Source organism: Gigantopelta aegis, chromosome 6, assembly GCF_016097555.1.
Source record: "Gigantopelta aegis isolate Gae_Host chromosome 6, Gae_host_genome, whole genome shotgun sequence".
Taxonomy (NCBI): Eukaryota; Metazoa; Mollusca; class Gastropoda; order Neomphalida; family Peltospiridae; genus Gigantopelta; species Gigantopelta aegis.
In genome coordinates, this window is record NC_054704.1 from 83,916,810 (window position 1) to 83,930,122 (window position 13,313).

Below are 13,313 nucleotides of genomic sequence, written 5' to 3' on the forward strand. Positions count from 1 at the left end.
TATAGCACAGAAGACACAATGAGGCATTATGGGACTAAAGGTTCGTTTTATTCTGTAAACACTCTGTTCATTCCGTCAAAATACACGCACAGCTATGAGATTTAAAAACTATTAAAATGCAGTCTCACTTGTTGATCCACTGCGTGGCCGAGTGGATACAGTGCTCGGCTACAGTCCACACCTGGCCCACTTTCATTTAATTTAAAGGCAACTAGAACAATAGCTCGATTAAGAATGGGGGTATCTATTGGTCTTAACCAAACTAAATTTAAATTAAGAAAGATTAATAGTCCAAATTGCACCCATTGTAATACTCCAGAAGATGTGGGTCATTACCTCTTCTTCTGTACTAAATACAATAAAAATAGAACTAAATTAATTAATCATTTTGCTAAAAATAAAATTATATTTAATCCAACTAATTTACTTAATCCCGACAAACAGTATAAAGCAATAACAGACAGACTTTTAATAGCCTATGTGTTGGAGACTAATAGGAATATTTAAATAATTAATTAATAACTTAATTTCTAAATTAATTAAATGAGTTGCTCCACTTAGAACTCGCTTTGCGATATGCGCTCGTCCGGGGTACGGGCTTAACTAGTTTACTATTAATTATGGGTAAAACTATTATAATATTAAATTAATATTTAAAGATCTATAAATATAAGGTTAATAAAATAGTATAGTTTGCTAATCCTACCTCGGCGGTCTGCCCCTTATCATTATTATTATTATTAATTTATTTATTTTTGTGGACACACCGATCGATATTTACACGGCCTACCTTGTGTCGCTATCGGTGACGTCAGAGGTCAGACCAAGGTAACATCTCTGTTAATGCTGGCTACAGCTATCGATTGGCCGCGTCTCTCGTTCTGTGCTAATTATTTTAATTAATTATTTTAACAATTTTTTATTTTTTTATTTATCTAATCTTTGTTTATAGGTGGTTGTCTATGTCCCCGGGGCTGGGCAGTCCGTGCGATTCTACCAGCTATGTCAAAATTTGTTTGGTAACTGGTTGGTCGCGCGTGGCTGCACTTTTCCGGGGCCAGGTTAATCGCTTTTTAATAATTAAAGATATTGTTTAACATTTAATCTTTTTAATCAATTTATATAATAATTAAAGATATTGTTTAACATTTAATCTTTTTAATCAATTTATATGTCTCTACCAGCTCTACCAAACGTTTATGGTGGCTGGATGGGGACATTTCCTTTAGCTGTGTATGTATGTTATATGTTTGTGGTATGCAAGTGTTTGAGTGTAAGTGTATTGCTCGGTATTGAGTAATCCCCTCCCCCTTCCGGAAAATTGCATGTTATAAATATGTGTGTTTTTTAATTTTGGTTTTGGTTGCGTGGTTTTATGGGTGTTTTTTTTTTTTTTTTTCCCTTTTTTAAAAAAAAAATTATTATTACTATTTTTTTTTTTTTTTTTTTGTAAATTAATTTGATAGGTTTATGTTTATGTATATTTTATCCATATTTTAATCATTATTTTATATTTTTAATAAAAAAAATTTTTTTAACAGGGCAGGTGTCTGGTCTGTGCCTTTGGTAGTGGCTTGGTTAATATTACCTCGTCTACTGCCCTAGGTATTATAGATTAAAGTGTTCCCCGGAAGGCTGATGGTCGATGTTTTGAGAGCTGTGAAAAAAAAAAAAATTAATCTTCGTCATCCGAGTTTAATAAATTATAACTTCCATTAATTCTTTATCACCGAGCAAGTGTAAATGTGGTGTGTAAGTTTGTAGATGTTATTTGTTGTCGTCCGTTTGTAATTTGTTCAATTTTTGTCCCATTGTTTGTCATTTATATTTCGCGGCCTGTTTGCCCAATATTCTGTTATAGAGACGTGTATTGCCAGATGCCCGTCTTTGTCGTTGATTATTGAGTAATTTATAAAATATTTCTGTTAGCGTTTGTAGCCTTAGAATTGTTTGTGATAATATGTCTTCCGTGAGGGCTTCCGTGGATAAAGCATTTAGCCGCTTGGACAAAAGCCTCACTACTTTGTCTACCGGTATGAATCTGTCAAATTTAACAATGGCGGACCGATCGATTAAGAGCGGTGAAGGGGGTGAGTGGGACCACACCAATGTGGGTTGGATCCCACCCATCTCTTCTACCCCAGCTAAGAAAGTGAAGCGAGATACACCTGACCCCCGGGCCAAACCTGCCGATAATAGCTCGATTGGTAGGGTGCCCCGGGGGGTGGGTTCCATTGTCACACCTTTGAATAACCCATCCATAAACCAGTTATCCCTGGATGTCAGCGGCATCTCTGAGTTGCCTCCTGACTCCTCGGGTAGGTGGAGACTCTGACTCCTCCATCATCTTCACTCCCTACTCGGTCTCAAAGCGTATTAAAACTAGCCAACAGCAAAGTGCTGTGGACACTCCTCATTCGGAGTCTGCCACTCTCTCTGCTGAGGCCTCTCTACCAGTATCCCCCCCCCCCCCCACCCCCCCTCCTTATCTGAATCCAAGGAAGAAGAGCCAAGCGGTAAGTGTTACAACCACTTCGGTTCCAGCTGTCCAATCTCGATCTTCCGATGTCCCTACCCCCCGGGCCATCCCTACCCCTCAGGCAAACCGTAAAAGGAAGACCGAGAGTTCACCAACCGCTGACGAAACGAAACAAGAGGTGAGTGCAGTAATGCCGAATGTTACCACCAGCAACCAATTCGGTCCCCTGGGGAGCCAGTCACCCCTCCTCAACCGTTCCAAAAAGGTAAAAGCAACCACTAGAGAATATATTCCTGGTTTGAGGAGGGTTCTTTTCGGCGACCTGGACCCCACGGCCTATGGTCTGCTGTTCTTACAGCATTCTATAGTGGCCATGAAGGAAACAACACATTTATTGCTCAAAGATACTGTGTTTTTCTTCTCCCGACTTTCAGATGGGCAGACATTTATTAGGTCGGTTTTGGACGCCCCTTTTTCTGTATTGGGCCCGGTCTTTAAAATTAGACCCTTCCCCGGGTGCACCGACGAGGTTGCTGCGGTTTTACAAAAATGTGTGGCCGAACCTAAAGAGGGCGTGCAGGCGAAAACTCCCGGGGCATTGCCTGTCAAAAGTTATATTGACATCTTTGGCTCCGGACCTGGTCAGACCGCCGAGGTCAGCGAGAGACTACACCAGCAGATCAATAATGAATCATTCGTGGACCGAACTCGTACGAGTTTTACCGAAGTCTCGGCCGCGGCGGCTCCTGAGGCCGGAACCGATTGTGCTTCGGGAGTTTCCGGCTTAGATACAAAAGTAAACAAGCCTGTGATTCCCGAACCAAACAAAAGTACTCCGGTCGTAGCCTTGGGTTTTTGGCAAGACAGGGTTTGCGTCATGGAGCCCCAACTAGATTTAGAAACCGACTTCACCGAAGTAGTGGATAAAAAAAAGAAAAAAAGAAAGAATTCCTGCTCGCCGGGGTCTGGTTCCGGGGGCTCTCAGCATAAAAACGATTTTTTAAAGTCAGATTCTGAACTGGTGCCGAAAACAAAACGCCCCAAGATTAAAAATTAAGTCAAACTCCCTTCTACTAAAGTAAATAGAAGCCTCCCGCTTTTTGGCACAGATGCGAGTGCGAGTGCGAATAATTTTAACATGCTCACATACCACTAGAGTTTCGAGCATGTCCGTCCCGGGGCCTGTCTCTGGATAGCCAGTGACTTGCTCCGGGACAGAACAAAATTAAGGGGATAATTTTGAAATTTACATCTAAAAATTAAATAGTGGGAATTGACTGCTCGGCCGAATATTTATATAATTTGGAGCATTTTAGAAGGACAGTCCAAAAATAAATAAGAGAAAGAAGAGAGGATCGGACTATTTAATAATATTTTTGACATAAAATTTTGAACGAAGGTCTAAAAGTTTAAAGTCCGATCTATATGGTCCGGGCCAGGGGGGGGAGGGGTAATTTTGAGCTGGGCGGAATTTGGAATACGAATTTAGTAGTTAGGTCAAAGACCGAAGACCAAAATGTGCTACCAAAATTTAAGTCCAAACAATAAAATTAGAGTGCTCGACCGAAAAGGTTTTACGGTGATTTGAGCAATTTAGACGGGCTACCAAAATAAACTGCGTCGGACTGTTTACAAAAAAAAAAAAAAAAAAAAAAAAAAAAAAAAAAAAACATAAAATTTTGAACTGCGGCCAAAATTTTTTTTAAAGTCCAACTCAGCCCTAAAAAAGGAAGTACATGTCCTAGGAGAGGGTACGCAGCGGAACTCATGGCGAGTTGATGGGATGATCGGCTCGGAACTTCGGGAAGAAGTGAGGCAGGTCGATGTAGCACTCTCCCCGAAGTATTGCTGAGTAGTCTTCCGGAAGTATCAGCTTGATAATCCGATGGACGATTGGATTATCCATGTCTGATTTCAGTAAGCCTTGCCGGTACATCCCGTTCCGCTCCGACGTCAGGTAGTAGGTACGACTTCCCTCGACGTACTGGAACTGGTACCGCCCTTGACCAGTTGGTGTTGGTCTCCAGCTCTTGGTGACGAAGGGGCCTGGCAGCTGAGAGGTCGCAGTGAACTCCCCCTTCACACAGTTGCGGTACCGTCCAGGAAGCTTGTTGCGTGCGATCTGCCAAGTCGTGGGCTGTGTGTCGGACAAGTTCTGGACCGACACCTTCCTCTTCTTGGCTTCACGCTCTGCAACCGCTGTCGCAACAACTCGTGGAGACGCCGGTGGATTGGTTGGTGCGGACGACACTTTTCCTGTTTCCATCGGCGTTGGTGCTGCAGGGGAAGGAGCCGCCACTGCCGGTTTAGCCGACAGCTTTGGCTCCCCCTTTGCCGCTCCTGGCGTCTGCTGCTTCCGAGTAGTGGGGGACGGCGACGCAGAAGGGGCCGCCGCCGGCAGTTGAGCTGCCGGTTTTGGCTCCCCCTGAACCGCCCCTGCCGGTCTCGTCTTCTTCTGTGAAGCAGGAGGGACCGCCCCTGGCGGTTGAGCCGCCCGGTTTGGTCCCCCCTGAGCTGCCGTGGGACGACGTCTCCTCCTACTTCCCGATCTCTTCTGTTTATTGTCACCATAATACAAGGTGACAATAGCGGTGCTCCCATTGTGTTCAACACGATACTTGGCTAAGCGGCCAAGCTCGTGCAGCACAGCCCCAAGGGTGGGGGGGGAGAGAAACCTCGACGTTTGCTAAACACAACCGCATTCTGCGCTGTCTCGAGTAGGAATCCGGCACAGATGCGGAGATGGAAGTTGAACATTTTCCCCCACTGTCTACCGACCGAGGGCGGATTCAGGAGGGGACCGCCCCCTTTTACAAAACAGTTGTACCTGCCAGAGAGAGAAGGGGGGGGGGGGTACTGCTAGTATGCAAACAGTTCCCAATTCCACATCTACGCAGCCCCCCTATCAAGTAGTCAATAGAGGGGGGTCAGCCGGTAAGCAGCGGGAACCTACTCCCCCCAATCTTTGTCTACGGCGTATTGCCAAGACAAACCTAGTAGGTCAAAGAGGGGCTGATCTCCTCAACAGGATACGGCATGGAAATAGTGACTTGCATATTAAGAACCTAACTGTCTGGAATAATGGTTTTCTGGACATCCTCCTGTCCCGCCCAACGGAGGTGGACATTGTTATTGTTAACGGAGTTGGCTTTAGAATGTCTAACTATCAGGAAAAAACAGTTAAATGCGCCAGGTGCCAGAGGTGGGGGCACACAGTGAGGAGGTGCAGGTCTACTCGGGAGCACCCCATCTGTTTCCGGTGTGGGGCCAGTCACCCCAAGAGGTACTCCGACAGCCCGTGCACGAGGGTCGTCTCTTGCGCGAACTGTCGGGGTCCTCATTGCACTCATGACAGGGAGTGTCCGGAACATCTCAAGGCGATCAAAATCCTTGCAGAGAGGAATGTCAGGGGTAATACCCTGGCTGGGAGTGCCAGAGTTCCATCTGCCCCCTCCGCCCCTGTTCACTTGGCGTCTTTGAGTACCCTAGACCCCCAACTCAGGAAATTTCTATTAGAAACCAAGGGGGTTCAAAACCTATCACTATCTCAAATAGACAAATTACAGCGCTCGATTTTTTAAGAGTAATCTCTGGCTTATTTTTGGACCGAGCGATCAAAAATGCTGCCCCACAAAAATATTCTGTAGCCGATATTGAGGAGGCCACTAAAGCGGCCTGCGGAGTGCTGGACAAACATCTGGCTATTAAAATAGAATCGGGGTCAGTCCATAATAGTAATCTTAAGTGGTATAGGGAACATAATTTAGTCATTCTGTCTGAAGAAATAAATAACACTGTTGACTAAATTATTACTTTTAATGCTTTGCAACCAGTATTGTCTCGTCCCTCAATATGGGTAAAATATCTAAAGTTAAGTTAGATAATAATAATAGCAATAAAGATATTATTAAAATCAATAGTGATAATATTAAATTCAATAAAGTCAATTCAATAAAAGGTCTTACGGTGGTACAGTGGAACGCCAAGGGTTTGCGCACCCATGGGCCGGAACTTAAAAAATATTTGGTTGATAATAATAATAATTTTGACGTGATCACCATTCAAGAGACCTGGATTGTCAATTTATCTGTTAAACAAAAACAAGCTAAATTATTCACTGAATACAAAATCCCCGGTTACACAGGTCTCTTTTTTAACAGTGGTGTCACTTCTAGGGGTGGTATCGCTACCTATATTAAAGATGGTATCTCGTACTCCCGTATTCCATATGTAGCCACCCATCCAAATATCGAATCATTGGGCGTCTCCATTCATGGACTTAAACAAAATCTCAATATTTTTAACTTTTATATTCATCCGGGTGCCATTAATACTAAATTTACAGTAAATGATTATTCTAAAATTATTGGTAACACTGATTCGGGCGTACTAATAACTGGAGATTTTAATAGTCAAAATACTCTTTGGGGTTCAAATGTTACCAATCCACAAGGCCAAACACTGGAAAATTTTATGGATGCAAATGATTTGGCCTGTTTAAATGATGGCACCCCGACTTTCCTTTCTGATGTATACCATACTTGGTCCTGTTTGGATCTGACCATGATGTCGAGGGGGTTGGCTGCCAAGTGTGAGTGGGAGGTACTCAATGAATTTGGTAGCGACCACCTACCCGTTAAAACTGTTTATAACTTGGATCAAGTTTGGGAAGAAAATATTAAACCAAAACATAAATGGAATTTTATTAAAGCAGATTGGCCCCAATTTGAGAACATGTGCGCCGAGATAAATCCTGAGCAGATTAAAAATACTAATATAGATATTTATAATGATCAATTAATTGAAACTATTACCGATATAGCTAATAAAACTATCCCTGTCTCCCACCATAAAGCTAGAAATAATTCTGTTCCGTGGTGGTCAGATGAATTAAATAAACTTAAAATGAATAGAAATAAACTAAGGAAGAAACTTAAAAAACATAAAACCGATATTAATATTCAAAATTATAACAATGCTAAATACGAATTAACTTATGTCATAGCTAAAGAAAAAAAGGCCTCATGGGAAAAATTTGTCAGCTCCATCGGTGAAAATACCACGGGTAGGGAGGTCTGGTCCAAGATCAAAAGAATCCAGGGGAAACCGAGTACTAATCATAATATTTTAAAAAACAGTAAAATTTATAAAAGTAATCAGGAAAAAGTTGACATTCTTGGAGCCACCTTTAAACAAAATTCGGCGACTACTAATTTTTCTAAAGATTTCCAAAAACGTAAATTATATGTAGAAAAATACTATAAAATTCCCCTGGATGCTAAATTCCATAAGAGCGGTTGTGAATATGACATGCCCTTTAAACTCCAAGAAATGCTCAAGGCTTTTCAACACCGAAAGGGCTCAGCTCCAGGCCCTGATAAATTTAATTATTTATTTTTTAAACACATGCCAAATAATATACTTGAACTTTTCTTGGAGCTATTTAACTTAATTTGGAAGCAGGGTTATCTCCCCCTCAGCTGGAAACACGCAGAAGTGTTTGCACTTCCAAAGAGGGGAAAGGACCTTACGGATCCAAAAAATTATCGTCCAATATCCCTAACGTCCAGTGTCTGTAAAACCATGGAGTATATGGTTAACACTCGCCTTACCCACTATTTGGAATTAAATAACTTGCTTACAAATTTTCAAAGTGGGTTTAGAAAAAACCACGCCACAACCGACCACCTTGTACGTTTACAAACCGAGGTTAAAAACGCATTTCGGAAGAAACACAAGGTGGCGGGAGTATTTGTGGACATAGAAAAGGCATACGACATGGTTTGGAGACATGGACTGTTACAAAAAATTTATAAAATGGGTGTAAGAGGGTCAATGTTTACTTTCATTGACAGTTTTATAAATAACAGAACCTTTGCAGTTAACTTTAAAGGCTACTCTTCACCCAAGTTGGAACTGGAAAATGGCATCCCCCAGGGGTCAGTGACTGCACCCACACTTTTTGGAATATTTATTAATGATTTGGCCCAAACTCTCACTGACAGTAATGAGTCAAAAGAAACTCAACTCAGTATCGGTCTTTTTGCAGACGATACTGCTTTCTGGAGGGTAGGTAATACCTTTAATTCAGTACAAAACGACCTCCAGTCGGACATAAATACTTTACGAAAATGGTCAGAAGCCTGGGGTGTTACCATTTCCCAATCTAAAACTAATTGTATATCTTTTTTAGGCCGTGGCCAACGGGCACCAAAACTTGAATTAACTTTTGGCGAAAAATTAATTACACAGGTCAATTCGGTCCGCTTTTTGGGAGTGACCTTCGACCGGAGGCTTTCATTCGTGCAACATATAATCAATGTAGTTGGCACCTGTAAGTATTACATAAATCTTATAAATTTTTTATCAGCAGTCCCATGGGGTAGCGATAGAAAAACACTGCTCATGATTTTCGAGGCGTTCATAGTCTCAAGGTTGCAGTATGGGGCGCAGGCTTTCGGCTGTGCCACTGACACCCAACTAAAAAAACTTGAGAGCGTGTACAACAGGGCCCTCTGTATTATTATAAGGGCCTCAGTGTGCACGCCCCATGATAGTGTATTAGCTGAGTTGGGTGTCCTCCCACTTACCCTCAGACGCATAAAACAGGGACTGAAACATCTTTATAAAGTAAGAAATCTGGTTGCTAATAATCCAGTAAATATTTTAGTTTCCCTGCCTACTCAGTCAGTCCGGGACTCTAATATATCAATTTTTTCTTATCTAAACAGGTTTGCTTGCGATTTTGGGGTGGCGAATCTACCTATGAGTGATTGTAGTGCTAGATTCAAAGCCCCATGGGCTCTCATACCGCCTAAAGTTAACTTTTTTTTATTAAAAACGAATTATCTAAAATTGAACTACCAGTTTTTAAGAATACTTTATTTAGAATTATAATGGGGGAAATTTATAAAGATTATTTACAAATTTATACTGACGGCTCTAAAGACCCCATAACTGGTAGGCCGGGTATGGCCTTTGCCGTCAAAGAAATAAATGGATATAGTCACTTTAGGGCCAGACTGACTGACAAGGTTTCAGTCTACACCACGGAGCTGTTGGCTATTCAATATGCCCTGGTGTGGATTTTAAACAATTATAAAAAACTAGACGGCCAGAATAAATTTATTATTCTTTCAGATAGCCTCAGTGCCCTGCAGTCCATTAGTGGCTCCCACAGTATCAGACCTGAAATTGTAAAAAACATTTTTAGTTTTTATAATAAAATTATTCACTGCGGCGTTGAGGTCGTTTTGGAGTGGGTCCCGGCCCACGTGGGTATACGCGGAAACGAGACAGCAGACATGTATGCTAAAAGATCTTTATTAGATAATGAAATTAAAGTTAATATTAAATATAATTATAATGAAATAATGTCTATGGTCGTGCCATGCATTGATCGCCTGTGGCAAACCGACTGGGACCACAGGACGAGAGCATGGCACGCTAATATTAAACCTAATGTCTCCACACCTGGCCCACTTTCATTTAATTTAAAGGCAACTAGAACAATAGCTCGATTAAGAATGGGTGTATCTATTGGTCTTAACCAAACTAAATTTAAATTAAGAAAGATCAATAGTTCAAATTGCACCCATTGTAATACTCCAGAAGATGTGGGTCATTACCTCTTCTTCTGTACTAAATACAATAAAAATAGAACTAAATTAATTAATAATTTTGCTAAAAATAAAATTATATTTAATCCAACTAATTTACTTAATCCCGATAAACAGTATAAAGCAATAACAGACAGACTTTTAATAGCCTATGTGTTGGAGACTAATAGGAATATTTAACTAATTAATTAATAACTTAATTTGTAAATTAATTAGATTGGTTAGCTACGACCCACCGGCGAGTTGCTCCACTTAGAACTCGCTTTGCGATATGCGCTCGTCCGGGGTACGGGCTTAACTAGTTTACTATTAATTATGGATAAAACTATTATAATAATAAATTTATATTTAAAGATCTATAAATATAAGGTTAATAAAATAGTATAGTTTGCTAAGCCTACCTCGGCGGTCTGCCCCTTATCATTATTATTATTATTATTTATTTATTTTTGTGCACACACCGATCGATATTTACACGGCCTACCTTGTGTCGCTAGCTGTGACGTCAGAGGTCAGACCAAGGTGACAGCTCTGTTAATGCTGGCTACAGCTATCGACTGGCCGCGTCTCTCGTTGTGTGTTAATTATTTTAATTAATTATTTTAACAATTTTTTTTATTATTATTATTAATCTAATCTTTGTTTATAGGTGGTTGCCTATGTCCCCGGGGCTGGGCAGTCCGTGCGATTGTACCAGCTATGTCAAAATGTGTTTGGTAACTGGTTGGTCGCGCGTGGCTGCACTTTTCCGGGGCCAGGTTAATCGCTTTTTAATAATTAAAGATATTATTTAACATTTAATCTTTTTAATCAATTTATATGTCTCTACCAGCTCTACCAAACGTTTATGGTGGCTGGATGGGGACATTTCTTTTAGCTCTGTATATATGTTATATGTTTGTGGTATGCAAGTGTGTGAGTGTAAGTGTATTGCTCGGTATTGGGTGGGGGCTTATCTGGCAGTAATCCCCTCCCCCTTCCGGAAAATTGCATGTTATAAATATGTGTGTCTTTTAATTTTGGCTTTGGTTGTGTGGTTTTTTGGGTGGTTTTTTTTTTTTTTTTTTTTTTTTTTATTTTTTTTTTTTTTTTTTTTTATTTTTTTTTTTTTTTTTTTTTTTTTTTTTTTTTTTTTTTTTTTTTTTATTATTTTATTATTATTATTTTTTTTTTTTTCTATTATTATTATTTTTTTTTTTAAATTAATTTGATAGGTTTATGTTTATGTATATTTTATCCATATTTTAATCATTATTTTATATTTTTAATAAAAAAAAAAATATATGTAATTTAACAGGGCAGGTGTCTGGTCTGTGCCTTTGGTAGTGGCTTGGTTAATATTACCTCGTCTACTGCCCTAGGTATTATAGATTAAAGTGTTCGCCGCGTCTTCTAAATGACCTAATCATGTTGTTTTAGAAGACAACTGAGGAGTCGCCTGTTTTTCCATGGATCGGCCGCGTTCACCTCTCTCCTTCTGGCAGGCTTGATACTTAAAAGGAAATATTAAATTAACCATCGCTGGATTTTTTTTGCCACTCCCCTAGTGGCACCAGCGATTAAACTATTACAACCCTTTGGCGTCACTTTTCAAGTGACGCCGGTTTGGGAAGTTATAATAACTTCCTAAACCACTAATAGGCTGTCAGGATTGGACTGAAATGCGGTTGGACACGGTGGGGGGTGGGGGTGATGGGATGCCGGGAGTTAGGGCATTCGTTGGGGCTATATGCGTAGGCGGTTCGGCCTTAGGTTTTGAGTAGGGCCGGCCTCCCCTCCCTCCCGACCCTCACCTGGTCACACCAATGTTTAAAATATGACTGGCAGCCCCTTTCCTCTTAACCTCCCATGGGCTTAATGAATATTGTTTAAGAATTATTATTAATATTAGACCAGCCCATATAAATTTGCGCCGAAAATATATTATATTAATAATTTATATAGGATAGTAATGTTGATAAGTTTCTTTAAGGGCGCTGCCAAACTTTTTTAACCCCAATTCCCCCCTTTTTATACTTTTGGCGTTAATTTTCAAAATTCCCCCTATTTGTTAGGTTATCCCTGTCCCGAGTCAGACTCCCGATCCTATCGGAGGCCGCGTTCACCTCTCTCCTTCTGACAGGCTTGATACTTAAAAGGAAATATTAAATTAACCATCGCTGGATTTTTTGCGCCACTCCCCAAGTGACGCCGGTTTGGGAAGTTAAAATAACTTCCTAAACAACCAATAGGCTGTCAGGATTGGACTGAACTGCGGTTGGACACGGTGGGGGGTGGGGGTGATGGGATGCCGGGAGTTAGGGCATTCGTTGGGGCTATATGCGTAGGCGGTTCAGCCTTAGGTTTTGAGTAGGGCCGGCCTCCCCTCCCTCCCGACCCTCACCTGGTCACACCAATGTTTAAAATATGACTGGCAGCCCCTTTCCTCTTAACCTCCCATGGGCTTAATGAATATTGTTTAAGAATTATTATTAATATTAGACCAGCCCATCTAAATTTGCGCCGAAAATATATTATATTAATAATTTATATAGGATAGTAATGTTGATAAGTTTCTTTAAGGGCGCTGCCAAACTTTTTTAACCCCAATTTCCCCCTTTTTATAGTTTTGGCGTTAATTTAAAAATACACCCTATTTGTTAGGTTATCCCTGTCCCGAGTCAGACTCCCGATCCTATCGGAGGCCGGACTCGAAATAGGCGTGTTCGAAACCCTAGTGGTATATGCGGCGACTTTAATTGTGTAGACGACGTTACGCTAGACCGAACAGGCTCCAAGAAGCAGGCGCTTAGGGGCACTGTAGGGGTTACACAATTAAATACTATTATGACTGAGCACGCACTAAGTGATGCATACAGATACATATACCCAGATAGGACCTCATACACATACTACAGTAAAGCTTACAGAACATACTCGCGCATTGATCGCATTCTAATCTCAGGGCAGTTTCTTACTGGCCTGAAAGAAGCTGGTGTGACTCGTGTCTCTACACTGACCATAAGCTTGTTTGGGCTGACTTTACATTCGACAAAAACAATAAAGGACCGGGACTGTGGGCTTTTAACAATAGTGTTTTAAAAGACAGAAATTACGTAAAGTTAATAAATGATTTTTGGGTAACTTGGAAAACTAAAAAGGGAAACTATTCTGATCTATTATTATGGTGGGATATGGGAAAAACTAAAATAAAGAATTTAACAACTGATTATTGT

General features: G+C 40.8%; 1 long non-coding RNA gene across 1 annotated transcript; it reads right to left on the reverse strand.

The window, feature by feature from the left end:
- Positions 1-11,381: 11,381 nt before the first annotated feature.
- LOC121375470 lies at positions 11,382-12,687 on the reverse strand. The gene is made up of 2 exons (XR_005958314.1): positions 12,482-12,687; positions 11,382-11,873 (listed from the first exon to the last, which is right to left on the reverse strand). It is a non-coding gene; the product is annotated as an uncharacterized LOC121375470 (long non-coding RNA).
- Between the last annotated feature and the right edge of the window lie 626 nt (positions 12,688-13,313).